Source organism: Echinops telfairi, unplaced genomic scaffold, assembly GCF_000313985.2.
Source record: "Echinops telfairi isolate 266 unplaced genomic scaffold, ASM31398v2 ScPeMD7_1;HRSCAF=3_0, whole genome shotgun sequence".
Taxonomy (NCBI): domain Eukaryota; kingdom Metazoa; phylum Chordata; class Mammalia; order Afrosoricida; family Tenrecidae; genus Echinops; species Echinops telfairi.
Window position 1 is genome coordinate 33,707,711 of NW_022103896.1, and position 15,928 is coordinate 33,723,638.

Genomic DNA, 15,928 nt, shown 5'->3' on the forward strand with positions numbered 1-15,928 from the left:
CTTTCTCCTGAGGAGTGCGCTGTGCCTGGGTTTTGATCACTGACCAGGTGGTGGGCCCCCGGGCCTAGCCACCCCACCACCAGTCCCCTCTCCCTTCCCCTGCATGCTGTTGGAGGAGGCTGACTTAGAGAGCAGGACCCCCCATGTGTGCAGAGGAGAACCGTTCCACCGAGTTTCTTCAACACAGGACGTTCTGGAAGCCGACTCTCAGGAACACCTCGGGGGTGAGACGAACCATCACACTTTCCACTAGCCCTTCAGCGGACACCCGTGTGTGTCGCGCCTGGCACTGCGGTGCATGGAATTGGCTTCACAGAAAGCAGCAGAGCAATTTTTTAAATTGCATTTAAGAATATCTTTATATTTAGGAATATACAAAATTACAAATATCATTTTTCTCATATTTTTTTATTGATTCAGTATTCACGAATTGCCTGTTATGGGCAAACACTCAGCTAATCACTCATAATAATATGGGAGCAAAGTAGAGGAGGTTCTCACTCCACAGCACTTCTAACAATTTGGGGAAGACAGCCAACAGTCCCACACGTTAATCTGAGGCCTGGTGAGTGCTGGGGCAGGGAACCTCCACCAGAGGACAGTGGGGAAGCTTGGGAGGAAAGCAATTATTCAGAGAACAATTAATTAAAAGCAAGCAACAAGAAAGTGATGTTTGTGATCTTTGCAGGAAGATCCCTAAAGCTATTCCCTGCCATGGTGACTCTGGTAGGGATGTATAGCTATTGTCTAGAAAGTTCTATGCATAGCAAAAGTCGTATGACGGAGGCTCTAGGTTCATACAGTGTACTAGTTGACTTTTCTTTTAGAAATGTTTTAAAATATCTGTGGCTAGCTGCAGGTGGGTTAGCTCCGTAAGACTTTCAATGTCTTCCACGGCTTACTGCCACTGAGTCAGGGTCAACTCCAAGAGACCTTATTTGGGCAGATGAGAACCGTCCCTGTGAGTTTCCAAGACTGTCACAGCTTACAGGAGTAGAAAACCCCGTCTCTCTCCCATAGAGCTACTGGCGGCTTCAAACTGCTGAGTTCCTTAGAGTGCCCTAATTAAAAAAAATAATTTAAGGGGCAGCAAGCAAAAACAAAAGCAAACAAATAAAGAGGTGGCAAGCACAGCCCCAACTTCTGCAGGGGTCTATTGGACCAGCAGTTCGATTCAAGGCAGAGGGAGAGAGGTGAGATCAGAAAGTCATGGGGATTGGGGGGAATTTCACAGGCTTCATCTCGATAGATTTTCTTATAAAACATAGGGGACTTATTATGACATAGGGGACTTATTATGTAGATATTTGAAGAAAATAGAAGATTGCTCTGGTGAGAAAAAGGCCAGGAAAATCACACTCAGGATGCCCCCCTCCAGCCCTCCTGCATTGAGGAAATGTCCCAGCTCATTCCCTGAGGACAAGCCAGGGATATCTTATGAGAATTTTGCTGCAAAAACTTACCCCATCCCTTCAGATTGCTTTTTGTGCTTAAAACATAAGAAAACATTTTTAAAGAACACAATTTGAGATCTCCATGATGCCCCACAGCCCAGTTGATATCGTATAAATCCCAGAGCAGAGAATTTTCCAGGGGAGATGGACAGTGATGGGCATGGAGGCTTCAGATGTCTATAGGCCTAGATGGAGAATATATTTAGGAAAAAAGGCTTCATCTTTTTCTCTTTTTGTTCAGTAAAGTTTTCTAAGATTTTGTAGCAATAATTTTTGACGGAATCCTCCTCTGTACTAGTGTGCTGCCCCTCTCGTTCTGAGCAGCACTTTCTTAAAGCTGCCCTCTCAAAGCTGACTTTGGGAATCTCCTAACTTTAAAAAAATCATTTGTAAAAAGGAATATAACTGTAAGTTGTTTTGAAAGAAAATAGCCAGTCTCTAGATCAATGGGTACACTGATGAAAGTGCTACTGATACAAAGTCGGCCTTGGCTGAAGAATTTCTTCACTACTAAGTCACAAGAAAACTATTCACCAAGTGACTTCCAGAAAAGATGTTACAAAAGAAAAAGAAAGAAAAAATAGGGCTTCCCCGATTCACATTGAACTCTTTTGACCTCGTCTATGCAAAAGTATTTTCAACCCAAGCAGTACTTTCTTTAGCTCTCTTTATAGGCACTAGATTTTCTTTGTCTGTAGTATTGTGCTAGGCCCAGAGCATTTCCTCAACAAATCAGCACGAAGCAGTTCACAGGGACTTAGTCTCATCTAACAATCAAAGGTTTTTATATGAAGCTTGTCCATTCAAAGCTGTTTGCAATGGATGTTTATTTATTAAGGGTGCCACAGAGGACCAAGAAAAAGCACCGGCGTGTTCCCTACTTTCTAGGTCAAACATAACTTCCGACTAATCATTGGTTGAGGGTCGTAACCATGAGAAGCAGAGAGGTTCTTTACAGGAGGTTAGGGATTTTCCTTGGAAAGGTTGTCTTCTGGTTATAAAATTAGAAGGAGGGAAGAATTAAAATGATTACACTGTAAAAATGACTTAGGAGAAGTGTCGGGTTTTTTTTAACCTAAATATTTTTTAAGCACCAAATTTGTCATCCTTGTAAGTTATATGTTACTAACTATAAAATCACTTTATTGCAGCAGTAAAAGAAATGAAGTACTTTTAGCCAATGTTTTTCCATAAATTAGGAACTTTGTGTTAGATCCACATTTTATTTGCTCATATGGAAGTTCTTTTTATTTTGAGTGAATTGGTACAAGCTACTGAATTACAGAATGAGGTGCCCTGAATGAGTCCTGCAGGACCAAGAAGCGGGTTCTCCCAAGAGCAACAGGGCTGGGACATTACAGTAAGAAAACAGCCACATCTGCTAGGGCTGAATTGAGAGGTTAGGTGTTTTAAAGCCACGTGTTCTAGACTATAGTCAAGCAATCCCATGATGCTCTCCATGAGCTTGAGTTTTAAAATCCCTCCATTAAGTTTGTAAATTATTATGTAATTACATATTAAAAACAAACAAACCAATAAAACCAGAAAAATGCCCCACCATGGAGTCACATAGACAGAGTGGAACTGCTGCTTCGGGTTCCCGAACTATTCCATCTTCGCGGAAGCACACAGCCTCGTCTTTTTCTTGAGGAGTAACAGATGGTTTTGAACTGCTGACTCGTGGTTAGCACCGCCACCAAGACTCAATGCCATCACAGTGATTCCGACTCCAGGTGACTTATACAACTCAGTAGAACTTCCCCCTGGAGTTTCTGTGATTGTAAATCTTCACAGGCGTTAGAGCCTCATCTCTCCCTGCAGAGCCACCGGTGGCTCAAAGGGTTGACGTCGACCTTGTAGTTAGCAGCTTTATGCACAACCCATTATGCCTTTAATCTAAGGTGGCCAGATTTTAACATCGGTAAAGCGGGACAAAAGCGGGACACCATTGATAAAACTCATATCCTGGCGAAATAGCCACATGGCAGCCGAAAACCATATACCCTAGCTTGTCGTGCATTCTTTCCAAAAATCGGGACTTTTTAAAAACGCCACGGGATGTGGGAAAAATTGTTAAAAATCGGGACTGTCCTGCCAAAAGCAGGACATCTGGTCACCTTACTTTAATTGCATACTAAATGATTTACTATAAAACTAGATTATAGGAAGCAAAACACGAACAAACCCATCGCCACCAAGTCCATTCTGACTCGCAGCCCTAGAGCAGAGTAGCAGGGCCTCTACTGGAGCAGAAAGCCCCATCATTTGCGCACAGGACAATCAGTGGGTTCCAACAGTGTGCTGTGCAGATAACAGCCCACGCGGAACGCACTCTGCCACTAGGATTTCTTATAAGAAGAAAAATGATATAAGTTTTCCACAGAAGTCTCATCAGAAATTGTTAAGCCAGGTTGATGAGAGAAACAAATCCAGTGACAGTGATATATATATATGTAAGAAAGAGCTTTATATCAAGATTTATATATAGAGAAAACATCCCAGCATAGTCCAACTCAAGTCCCTAAGTCCAGTACTAGTCCCTAAGTCCCCCTTCAGACTCATGCAGTCACAAGCCATGATGCGGAATGCAGCAAGAACATGGGCTAGTGGGTGCAGAGTCCTGTGGATCCAGTGGCAGTGGACGCATCACAAGGCTCTGGCAGCAATCAGGGTCAGCCAGCAGGAAGGTGAAGGGAGGTGGGGGGTGGGGGATGGAGGTGTTCCCAGGACCCTCCTTAGGAGGCCACACCCACAAGGAGGCACCATCAGGCTGTGACCTGAGTGACAGCTTGAATTCCACCCCAGCACTTTACAGATCATTACGTTGACATCGAATTATGTAACTGCTACAATGTGTTTACGTATTTAAGGTATTATCTTTTTATACTGGTTGCTTCTTGGTAAGTTTCGGTTTCCTTTTTAACTTATTAAAAGCATTATGACAAAGGAAAAAGAAATAGGGGAAAGGGATAATATGGGGTTAATCAGAATAAAAAAATTGTATCTCATAACTTTTCAGTTAAAGATATTGACAGTAAACTATTGAAATGAAGTTATTTAATTTACAGTAGCCTTGCCTCCTCCCTGATCATCATCTTCATGGATCACTATGAGAGAGTTGCCACCAAATCCTGAACTGAAGAACGAAGAAACCCAACAAAACAACTCTGCTCCAACAAAGAGCAAAGTGAGGGAGAGGCTGTACTCACTTTAGAGAATCCCTACCCAGTACAACAGTGTTAAATATAAAAAGAGAAGCAGCGAGAATCTGAAACTACAACTGAACGTGAAAGCCAGAAATAGACATCGTAGCATTCTACACACAGGAGCATATCCAGTAGTCCAGTGTCTCTGAGTCACTCTGTTCATGGACCATCAAGTATATCATCACAATCTACTATAAATCAATTACAGCTAAACCGCCACAGTAAAAGTGCCATATGGCACAGTAGCCCGTTCAAGGCAGCAGAGCCCCGTAAGTGCTTTGGAACTTTTCCAATCTAAGCTGCAAAACCCAGAATAGAGTCAATTAGATTCTGTCCCCACTGCTAAAAGCCGGTGGTTTTACACACACACACACACACACACACACTCACTTGTATTTGCATATGTCTATAATAGGTGCACTATTATACTAATAATAATCTAAGCACTAATACAAAGTATTTTTCTAACGATAACCTGTATTTCTGCAGGCTCTGAAAAGGAGGGAGAAATGCATTTCTTCTCATTGTAGGGCATTGTAGAAGCTCCCTCTCAAAACAAAACAAAAATCCATCAAACTTTATGCCCATCCGGTCAATTCTGACTTGTGGCAATCTTCCAGGCACCCCGGTGGCGCAGCGGGTTAGGTGCTGGGCTGCTCACCACAGTTCAGCCATTCGAACTCACCTGTCACGCCTCAAGAGAAAGATGAGATTCTCGGCTCCTGTCATTAAAGCTGTACTGCCTTGGAAACCCTGAAAGGCAGGTCTACTCTGTTCTCCAAGGTTGGTCACACTTATTGTCAGGGAATCAATGGCCACTCATCTCGTCCTTATAGAACAGAGGAGAACTTCCGACTTCCAGGAGCAGAAAGGGTGTCCTCTGGCAGAGCAGCTGGTGAGCTCACTGTAGATTGGGGCCAGGGGAGGGCGAGATAGGGAGGAGGATCACAGGAGTAATCCTAGCTCCATGGCCTCTAAGCTTTGTCGCTGGCTGTGTTCAATTCTTCCGGGGTTGGTTAATTGTTGGGTTTGTTTTTCCCTTCCTTAGCCAATCAGAGTTAGATCTCCCATCACGAAACAGCTACAGAGCACCTATTGTGTTTGGGGTATTGTGCTGGAGACTGCTGAGGATCAAAGGAGGTGGTAAGCTAGTGATGAGGATCAGACAGAAACCTATAACAGGCTCAGCAGAAGACGCCAGTGTCCCCTGAGAGCAACGACAGGAAACCCAGGCCACAAAATAGTATTTGATTAATTACTAAATAAATGGCGTGAACTAAGAAAGCATTTCATACAGGAGCCCTAGGAGAAGAAACTGAAAATCACAGGAGACTGTACATCGGATCTTGAAAGAGGAGTCAGAGCACAATCCAGGCGAATGAAATAAAGGCGATGATGAGAAGCAGTACCCCCGCGAGTTCCTGGTCCAAGTGGAACATGTTCTCTGTTGCAGAGCAAGCTGAGCACCAGGGCTCCATGCCACACACGCCACGATGCGGGCTCACCATCAAATGCTTCCACCAGGTAAACCAACCGGACTGCTTCTTGAATGACGCCATGAATGGATAATGTCATCATTGCAGGCCTTCTAACGGATTTCAGGTTTGCTGTTAGAACCAACAAGTAGAGAGTGAAGGGAGGGGTGATCCTGCTCTGAGGGGAATTGTGAAGGCATATTCTGAACTAACTGAACAGCTTCTTCTTCATTTTTTCCCCTCAATACATTTTGCCAAATTAAGTGTGAGACTGTTAATGCTCAAGGCCTCCCATTTATTTGGCAAGGGCCCACGCAGTATCTGAGAGATCACTGCCGCATAAAATTTTATGGATTTTATGATTCGGTTTATCTGAGGTACTGCTCAAGAAGCCCACTGACAACATTTTGTGAAATGCTGGCCTGGAAAATTGGCATCTTGGGTAATAATCCAAATGATTCTGGGAGAAGATCAGGTCCTGGCAGTTTAATGAAAACTACTGCTATGAGAGAGAGCCTGCGCAGGTGCAGTAGACTTTAGTAAGAGTTTTCATAGGGTTATCATGAAGCGGAGCTTCTGTTCTTGTCTGAACTGAAATCCCGCACAGTCATGGGAAGTAGCTGCAATCCCTGCTGGACTTCAGAAAGACCCCCCGCAACAAGCAAGTTTCTTTCTAGAGAAGAAGCAAACTCTTCTGAATCGAGAGAGTCTATCTCCCACCAATATGCCACCCAGGCAAGCTTGCTTGGGGCACAGCGTACAAACGCCAGGCTAGCTGCAATCTGCAGAGCAATGAACAGCCTGGGCTGCCCTTAATCCTGCCGGGCATTGACTGCACATGCCACCCACTCCACCTTCAGAGAGGCCTGCCCACTTTCAGCTGGAAGAGACCGATTGGAATGCTTCTTTGTGCTCCCTTGGGGTTTTGATTGTATTTCTGAAACCGTGCAACCATGACACATACAAATAAATTACGTACCTACCTCTCTTTTACCCAGACAGGGAGCAACTTCATCTCCAAATGGTCATCCGTGACCCCACGCTTAGGAAGCACTCAATAGACATACACAAATGGTATACAGAAAAACAAATGGAGAAACGGTAGTGCTGCCCAACTCTATCGGGAAGCTGATATTGGATATAGTCCTAATTTGCCAGTAGAATTATGTTCAAGGATGGAACCAACCAAATGATAGAAAATCCCTAACACACTGAGAGGATTATTGAAATGGAATGAAACAGCCATATCTGGAAAAGTGAAAGGTTCAGATCAGAAACTGTTTTTAATGAAAAGTTCAGGAGATATTTTAATTGCACACCAACATGCAAATAAGCAAAAATTCCACCTGACTGAACAGAAGGGAAGAGTTTGTTGTGTTTTAAATGTGTTTTTATTTCAGATATTAACAGAAGTCTGGAATTTCAAAGATACATTTTAAGTTTAATAATTTCAAGAGGAAAAATATAAAATAATATCCATAAAATATGCTGAAATTAAGAACAGAATATAAGACGTTATCCAATCAATAAAACATACATGCAAATCTCTTGATAGCTATGGTATTTGCATTTAAATTAGAAGACATAGAAAAAAATAGCTAAGGGCTATGTTGTGCTTACCACCTCCAAGATACAATTCCCTGGGCTTTTCATATATTGACTTAACCTTACTAGACACGTTTTGAACCATTTCATAGGTAATAATACTGAAGCACAGTAAATTATTTCCTTAGCAAAGTCCACGCCACTAGTGGGCAGAAGGCAAGCTATTAGGCAAGCCAACCATTCTGGCGCTAGAGTCTATTTTTAAGCACTGTGCTATTCTACCGCTTTCAAAGAAGAAAGAAAAAAGAGTAAATAGAAAGAGGAAAAATAAACACAGACCAAAAATGAAAACTTTTAAGAGTTTTTAAGAGTGCCTAAACTCTCTCTCTCTGCCTTTGATTCCATTCTGACTCATGGTGACCCTATAGAGCAGGGTAAAGCTGTCCCAGAGGGTTTCCGAGACCAGACCTCTTTATCGGAGTGGAAGGCCTCAGCTTTCCAAGGAGACGGTTTCAAACTCCTGACGTTATGCTTAGCAGCGCAATGTATAACCACTACGCCAGCAGGGGTCCTCTAGAGTTCTTTAGTACAGTGTAGACTTCCTGAGAATAGACATTATATAGTACACATTTTGGAATACTAATAGCACCTAGCACACTGCCTTGGGTTTCATTACAATAGCAATAGCTAACAGTTATTCGGTACTTACTGGGCAGTAAAATGGGAATAATTATAATGACCATAACAATTAAGTTATCTAAATGTCTTTGAACATTTACTCTGTACCAGGCACTGGGCGGAGCATTTTTCAAAGGATGAGCTTGGATAAGCCTCCTTTGAGCTTGGTGGCATGCAGCAGACACATTATGACATCTCATTCTATCTACGTATGTGGATTTAGTAATGTTGTGTACATCCCAGCACTTCCTGCATCTACGTTAAGAATAGCACTTGGAACTTAACCACTTTGCAATAAATATTAGCACTCCTCATCGTTTTTTGGGGGAATAGTATCATCATTCCTCTCTTACAGATGGGGAAACTGAGGCACGGACATTAAGGAATTTGCTCTGGGTCTCTGAGACAGATAGTGATAAAACTAGCAATTAAAGCCAGGCTGTCTACATTCAGAATGCTGAATGTTACAGGTTCTCAGTAAATCCCTGTCCATGTCCTCTATGAATGGATGAACAGATAGAACAGAACACAATGAGGTGAGAAGCAAACAGAGAATGAAAGTGGGGGAGGGGGCCTGAGACAGAGAAGGAAGGAGAATGCTAGCTAACCTTGGGGAGGAAAGGAAAGGGGGAAGGAGATGTGGAGCAGGAGGAAGAGAAGTTCATTACAGAAAACCCTCACATAGGAGTGAGGTCATTTTCTTTTAATCACAAGCAGCGATTAATTGAGGAGTGAGCACTCTGAAATATTACAGATCACACCAAGTAAATTAAAAGCAACATTAAAGCAGACTCACCTTGAAGTTGGCAAAACGTATTACATAACGCAGCAAAGATAATGGGGGTGGGGGATTTGGGTGGCAGGGCTCCATGATCAAAGTAGTGGTAATACCTCTAAGCTACAATGTTTCCCGCTTCATGTGCTGAGGATCCCCTCCCGGCTCCACAGGCCCTCCCCACGGGACACGCGTTTTACACGTAGAAAGTCTTTGAGAAGGGAATCTTCACATAAGGAGCAATGGCTGTCTTGTTGGCAGAGCGGCCAAGAGCGAGGCAGACGGGAGGAGAGGTTTTGAGGTGTCCAGAGGGAAGAGTTTGGTTAAGGGCAGCGTGCTTGGCTGCGGCCTGAAAGGACAGAAGTCTGAGTCCACCCGGAGGTGCCGCAGAAGAAAGGCCAGGCAGTCAGCTGCTGAGAATTGAGCCACGGGAGCAGAGTGAGTTGCAGGTTGGGCTCTTCATTTCAAGATCAGCAATTTGAAAATCAGACTTCTCCCAGCTGCTGCTCGGGAGAAAGAGGAGGCTTTCTGTCCCAGTAAAGTGTTACAGACTCAGACGCCCAAGGGGGCGTTCTTCTCTGCCCTGATGCGTTGCTCTGAGTTGGAATGAACTCAGTGGCATCAAGCAAGGCAAGGAAGGGAAGCCGACGGGGCACTGCTCCACTCTTGGGGGGCCTGCGTCAGAGTTCACTCAACCACTCATGCGTGAGTGGTGTTTTGTTTGCTTACTCAGGCAGGATGAAACAGGAGAAACAGACAGAAGAATCAGTAATACATTTACTATGATGCTGATACATAGTCCTTAGGTCGTGGTTAGGAACTACTTGTAGTTTTGTACCTGTTCAGTGCCTAGAATAGACTAAAGGCTCAGATAACACAGCTTATTTTTCCACAGCGGTATGAGAAGTTTTCATGGTACAGTGGGGTACACATGGCCCTGCGTACTGAAAGGCCTAACCCACCAGTGGCTAAGCAGAAGGAAGACGAGGCAGCCTACTTCCACAAAGATTTGTGGCCTCTGAAACCCTATGGGGAAATTCTACTTTGCCCTCTAGGGTCTTTATGCGTTGGAATAGATTTGATGACTGTAGGTTGTCCACTGGGTTTTAGCTAGCAGGTACAGAGGATGCCTTTTCCCCACGACTATAATGAGGCAAAAGAGCCCAGGTGGCAAAGTGACTGTGCATTGGGCTATGATCCACAAGGTCAGCAGTTCAAAACCACCAGCAGCACCAGGGGAGAAAGATGAGGCTTTCTACCCCTGTAAATAGTTACAGTCTCAGAAACTCTCTGATTCGGTTCTACCTTGTCCAATAGGGCTGTTCTGAGCACACGTCGCCTCGATGGCAGTGAGGATAATGGGGCCATGAGAAGCCAGAGCCACAGAGTGCAAGCTCATCTCAAGATGCTATGTTGACATGGTGAGTTATGAAGACAGCATTAATACTGTACAGGAAGTCGGCTCTACGTGTAACTTCAAGAACATTTGTATCTGAAATCATAACCAAGCCCATTTACCACTGAGTCAATTCCTACTCACAGTTGACCTATGGTGCAGAGCAGAACTGTCCCATAAGGTTTCCAAGGCTACCATCTTTTTTTTCCTCAACATTTTTTTTCTCAATCATTTTATTGGGGGCTCATACAACTCTTTAAGGAAGCAGACTGCCACTTCGTCCTCCCTTGGAGAGACTAGTGGGTTCACACCGCTGACCTTCAAGTGAGTGGCCGAGAGCGTAACTACGGTGCCACCAGGGCTCTTTAGGAAATCCATGGGCAAGTTTAAACAGACGGGTTTTCTGAATCTCTGACAATTCTGAGCCTAGAGCAGATGGGTGATCGTGAGCGTGTTGACGCATTTAAGGAGAAAGCCGTTCTTATGGCAGAAGTTACTGGATGATTATGGGGTGAAGGCTGCAAATACAGGGGAGCTTCCAAAAGCTCATGGGAAAATGGAGTGAAAAGATAACGGAATTTTTCCATCAACTTTTTAAAGCCACTTCATATAATGAGATAGCCCGAAACAATGGAGGCAATCAAAAAAGAAGAGTATAAAATGGCAGGCAAGTTTTGAGGAACACTAGCAGGAGACCTGGATGAAAGGTAAGCCTAACAAGGGACAAAGGAGGGGGACGCTCCTGGCTGAATGGCAAAGAGAGTCAAGGAGCCCGGAGACCCAGCCACTGGGGCAGTCAGTGTGGTTTGCTGACGCATGGTGATCAAGCGGTGGTCTAGAGACAGTGGAGAGGACAGAGGACGGAGCCCAGTTAAGGCAATGGAGCAATGGACAGCATGAGCCTGGAGGCACACAGGGTGCTGGGGAAATGAAGGTTGGGCCCGTTTAAGAAAATCGTTTTGAAGGTGGCGGGGCGGGTGTTAGGAAAACTAAACCCATTGCTGTTCCGTCAATCCCAACTCATAATGACCTTGTATAACAGAGTAGAACTGTATACTATATGGTTCCCGTGGCTGTGACCTTTATGGAAGTCAACTGCCTATGATTCTCCGACCGTGCCCATGTGGGGGTTCAAACTGCCAAGGTCTCATCCATTACACCATGAGGGCTCTGAAGAGAAGTCTTGCCACCCTATAAATATTCCCTTTTCCTGCAATGAAGAAGCTCAGCTAACATTAAAATTTTTTATTCAGAGACAGTGTGTTAATATTGTATTAGAGTAAGTAGAAGAATAAATGTTTAACAATTGTTTTGATATAAAGATTGTCAGTGACGATGACCCAGTTCTATCCCTAAATGAAATTTGCAATTAAATAGGAATGTTTAGGTAGAGTTCCTACCTAATGTCAGCTAAGTGTTTGTCTTATTATAGAGTATAAATTTTTATACAATAAAAAACATTTCCAGATAAATGAAAACATCTTTGATATAATAATACAGTAATTGCAATAATGTTTTTATACATGTCCTAAAATAGTAATGATTTGTTATTACAAACCACTGCATGGACCACACACTTTTAGTACAGTAGGCTATAAGAACAGTATGGGGAACGCATCCTACCTCCTTTGCTTTCACAGCGGGAAAAAACAATAAAACCCAACCTCAGCCCTTGGTCAACTCCTAGGAGGCTGAGGTCAAGCGGGCCTCTACCCTAGAGTTCTTTACCAATTTTGACACCAACCATCCCTCCCCAGGCACTCTCTTCTTCTCTCCTGGGTTTGATAATTAAACAAACACAAGTGTCCCATATAATTCAAATATCATACTCCCAGCTACGTGTGGCAATGGTGTGTTGAGCTGACACAACATTCACATCTCTCAATGCCATCAAGTCAGTGCTGACTCATAGCGACCCCCTGTGGGTTCCCAAGACTGTAACGGTTTACCAGAGTAGAAAGCCAGTCATTCTCCCACAGAGCTGCTGGTGGATTTGAAATGCAGGCCATGCAGATCACAGCCCAGCACCTAACCATTACACCACCAGGGCTCCATCTTTTATATTCGGGTTTTATAATTCATTCAAATGACTACACAGAACTTACAGAGAATATTCATGATGAAGAAGTTTGTTGTGGAAGTTACCAGTTTACAATGCAGATAAGAAATGCTGAGGATACACTTGTTCAGTCAGCACAGGTACAAAGTCCTTTCAGGGCTGCTAATTAAGCCCAGCAGGTCTGCCGTTCCCCTGTAAGCCCCAATGTAAGGGTCAGCAAACCCCACTCCCAACGTTAAGTGCCCAAGGTCCCCAGATCCACAGATGAGCTTCCTGCCCAAAGGCACTTAGCCTTACTTCCTCTGGGGGCTGAGAAGTTCACTGCTATCCTTCACGCTTCCATGCTCTGGCTGCTGGTGCTGCTGCTGCTCCTCTGCACGCCTCAAACGTCAAAGCTGTCTTCTGCGGCAAGGAGGTGCCCTGCACAGGGATTGGGGTGCAGAGGGCTCCTTCCACTTTTGACTTTTGTTGGTAATGGGACACCAGTTCCGGTTTCTTGGAGGGCTCATTTTATATGCATCAGAATTGCAATCACAAGGACCCTGCCAACAAACAAACCTCTATCCTCTAAGTAGCTTTCTCTGCCCCTCCACCTTTCTCTTATCCAGATAGATGCCCAGGAAAAGATCGGTGGGAATTCCAGAGACAGTGGCTGAAAGAACCACTTTAAATAACTGGCTGTGCTGCAAATAGACTAGAACTCAAAGACACATAGAATTCAAGAATACACTCATGATTTTATGAGGTTTATTTTTGGAAAACACTTCTATTGAGTCAAGAATATAAATCTTTTTTTTAATCATTTTATTGGGGGCTCTTCCAGGTCTTTTAACAATCCATACATCAATTTTATCAAGCACATTTGTACATATGTTGCCATCATCATTTTAAAAACATTCTCTTTTTACTTGAGCCCTTGGAAGCAACACCCATGTTTGTGAACCCCTGATAAATTATAAATTATTATTTCATATTTTACACCATCCACTGTCTCCCTTCAACCATGTTTCTGTTGTTTGTCCCTCTGGGGTGGGTGGGTTATATGTCAATCCTTGTGATTGATTCCCCTTTCCTCCCAATACCTTCCCCCTACCCTCCTGGTATCATTTCTGGGGGTGGGGGGTGGGGGTTATCTATCCTGGATTCCGCTGTGTTGAGAGCTATTATCTGCACCAGTGTACAGGTTCCAGTCTATCTGGGCATGTAAGGTAGAACTGGGGTCAAGATAACAGGTGGGTGTCAGGAGGGAGCATTGAAGCACTAGAGGAATGGTGTGTGTTTATTTGGTGCCATACTGCACTCTGGCTGACTCGTCACTTCCTTGTGACCCTTCTGTGAGGCTTTGGGTCTCCATTCCAAGCTCCACTTGTTTGTATTGGTATGATTATTTTGGGCAGGGGTCCTCAAACTTTTTAAACAGGGGGCCAGTTCACTGTCCCTCAGCTCCATTGGAGGGCCAGACTATAGTTTTAAAAAAACTATGAATAACTTCCTGTGCACACCAAACATATCTTATTTTGAAGTAAAAAAACAAACGGGGCAAAAACAGCCGGCAGGCTGGATAAATGTCCTTGGCAGGCCGCATGTAGCCCATGGGCCGTAATTTGACTATGCCTGGTTTTGGGTCTTCTGAGGCTTGATACCTGGTCCTGTCAACACCTTATGATAACACAGGCTGGTGTGCTTCTTCCATGTGGGCTTTTTTAACTTCCTGATAGATGACTTCTTGTTTAACTTCAAACCTTTAAGACCCCAGATGCTATATTTAGTAATAGCCAGGCACCATCAACTTTTTTCACATTTTCTTATGCACCCATTTTGTCTTCAAATGATCTCGTGTCAGGCAGGTGAGTGTCACAGAATGCTCAGTTATTAGAACAAACTGTTCTTCCATTGAGGGAGTATTTGAGTAGAGGACCAATGTCATTCTGTTTCCTTAATACTTAGCATATAAATATATGTACATAGGTCTATATCCCTATAATTATATATATTTACATATGTACATGCCTATATTTACACCTCTATATAAATGCCTTTTGCCTCCTAGTTCTTTCTTCTATTAAGGATATAAAGCTTTCTCCTATGGACCAGCTGGTAAGTTTGAACTGCTGACCTTGTGGTTAGTAGCCTAATTCTTACCTGACAGCACCATGAGGGAAGTTAATAGTCAGGATCAGAAATGCTCACTACACACTTTTTTGGTCAGTTTTCATAACCCCAGGACAGCCTGTATTAAATGGATTTAAGATAATTTTCATAAAAACAATATAAATTCCATGAGGCTTGGATACCATCTGTGTTATTGACCTCATCATTATCAGGGTTTGGTAGAATTTCTGTTAAATACAGAAATTCAGTAAATACTCATTTTCCTTAAATTCTAAAAAAGCCAGTGCCAAAAGATGATAGTCATTTACTAGAAATTATAATAACAACAAATCAATAATAGGTAACAAGACAATACGTAAGGAACTCTTTTGCACCAGATACAAATCATTTGATTGCAGACACTTACTGCCTCAATAAAAAGCAGTAAGCCTTACTGTCCTCATGTCTTGGTAAGAAAACAGGATCACAGACATAAGCTAACCTGATAAAAGTCATGCTAATACTAAGACTCTTATAGTTGATTATGACAGAATGAGCTCTGTTAGAATGGGAGATATGTTTAGGACTCAAGGAAGAAACTCTGGTGGTGGGTTACAAGTTGGGCTGATAACCACAAGGTCAGTAGTTCAAACCCACCAGCTGTTCCGAGGAGGCTTTCTGCTCCTGTAAAGATTTACAGTCTCAGAAAGTCAAAGGGGAAGCTCCACTGTCATGTAGGATCAAAGAGAGTCAAAAACAACTTGATGTCCGTGAGGATTACCGTATTTTTGTTTATTAGTTTTGGGACTCAAGATGGGAGGTTTCTACCCCAACATGATTCTTCTCCATCTTTGAGGACAAAGGATTTTGACAGTTCCCCTGAAAGTCCTCCAAGTGCTCTTTCCTGCAGCCTGACTGGGAGGAAATACATACATCGTCTCCCATGACTTTGTCTCAATTCTCATAACAAATAAATGAGCTAGGAACCATCTCCCTCCGACTACGAGGAAACTGAAATTCAATGTTGTTAGGAAAAATTTCCAAGGTCACTGAACGAAGAAGTGCTCAAACATCCAGCCAGGATTTGAGCCAGTTTTGTCTAAGTAAATTCCAGATTTTTTTTTCTTGCTCTCTTAAAATTTCAAAGGGTTATATTCAGTCTTGAGTTCACCAGTTGCCAAAGGTTGCCCATACTCTTAGGAAAAAACTCTTGTTCAAAATAAAAAAATCAGTCATTTCTTTATTACTC

The 15,928-nt window shown here is 43.2% G+C and overlaps 1 protein-coding gene across 1 annotated transcript in view; it reads right to left on the bottom strand.

The window, feature by feature from the left end:
* The window catches only part of ZFPM2 (zinc finger protein, FOG family member 2), a 411,811-nt gene that overhangs the window by 351,621 nt on the left and 44,262 nt on the right, over positions 1-15,928 (bottom strand). The gene's annotated exons all lie outside the window — the stretch shown is intronic.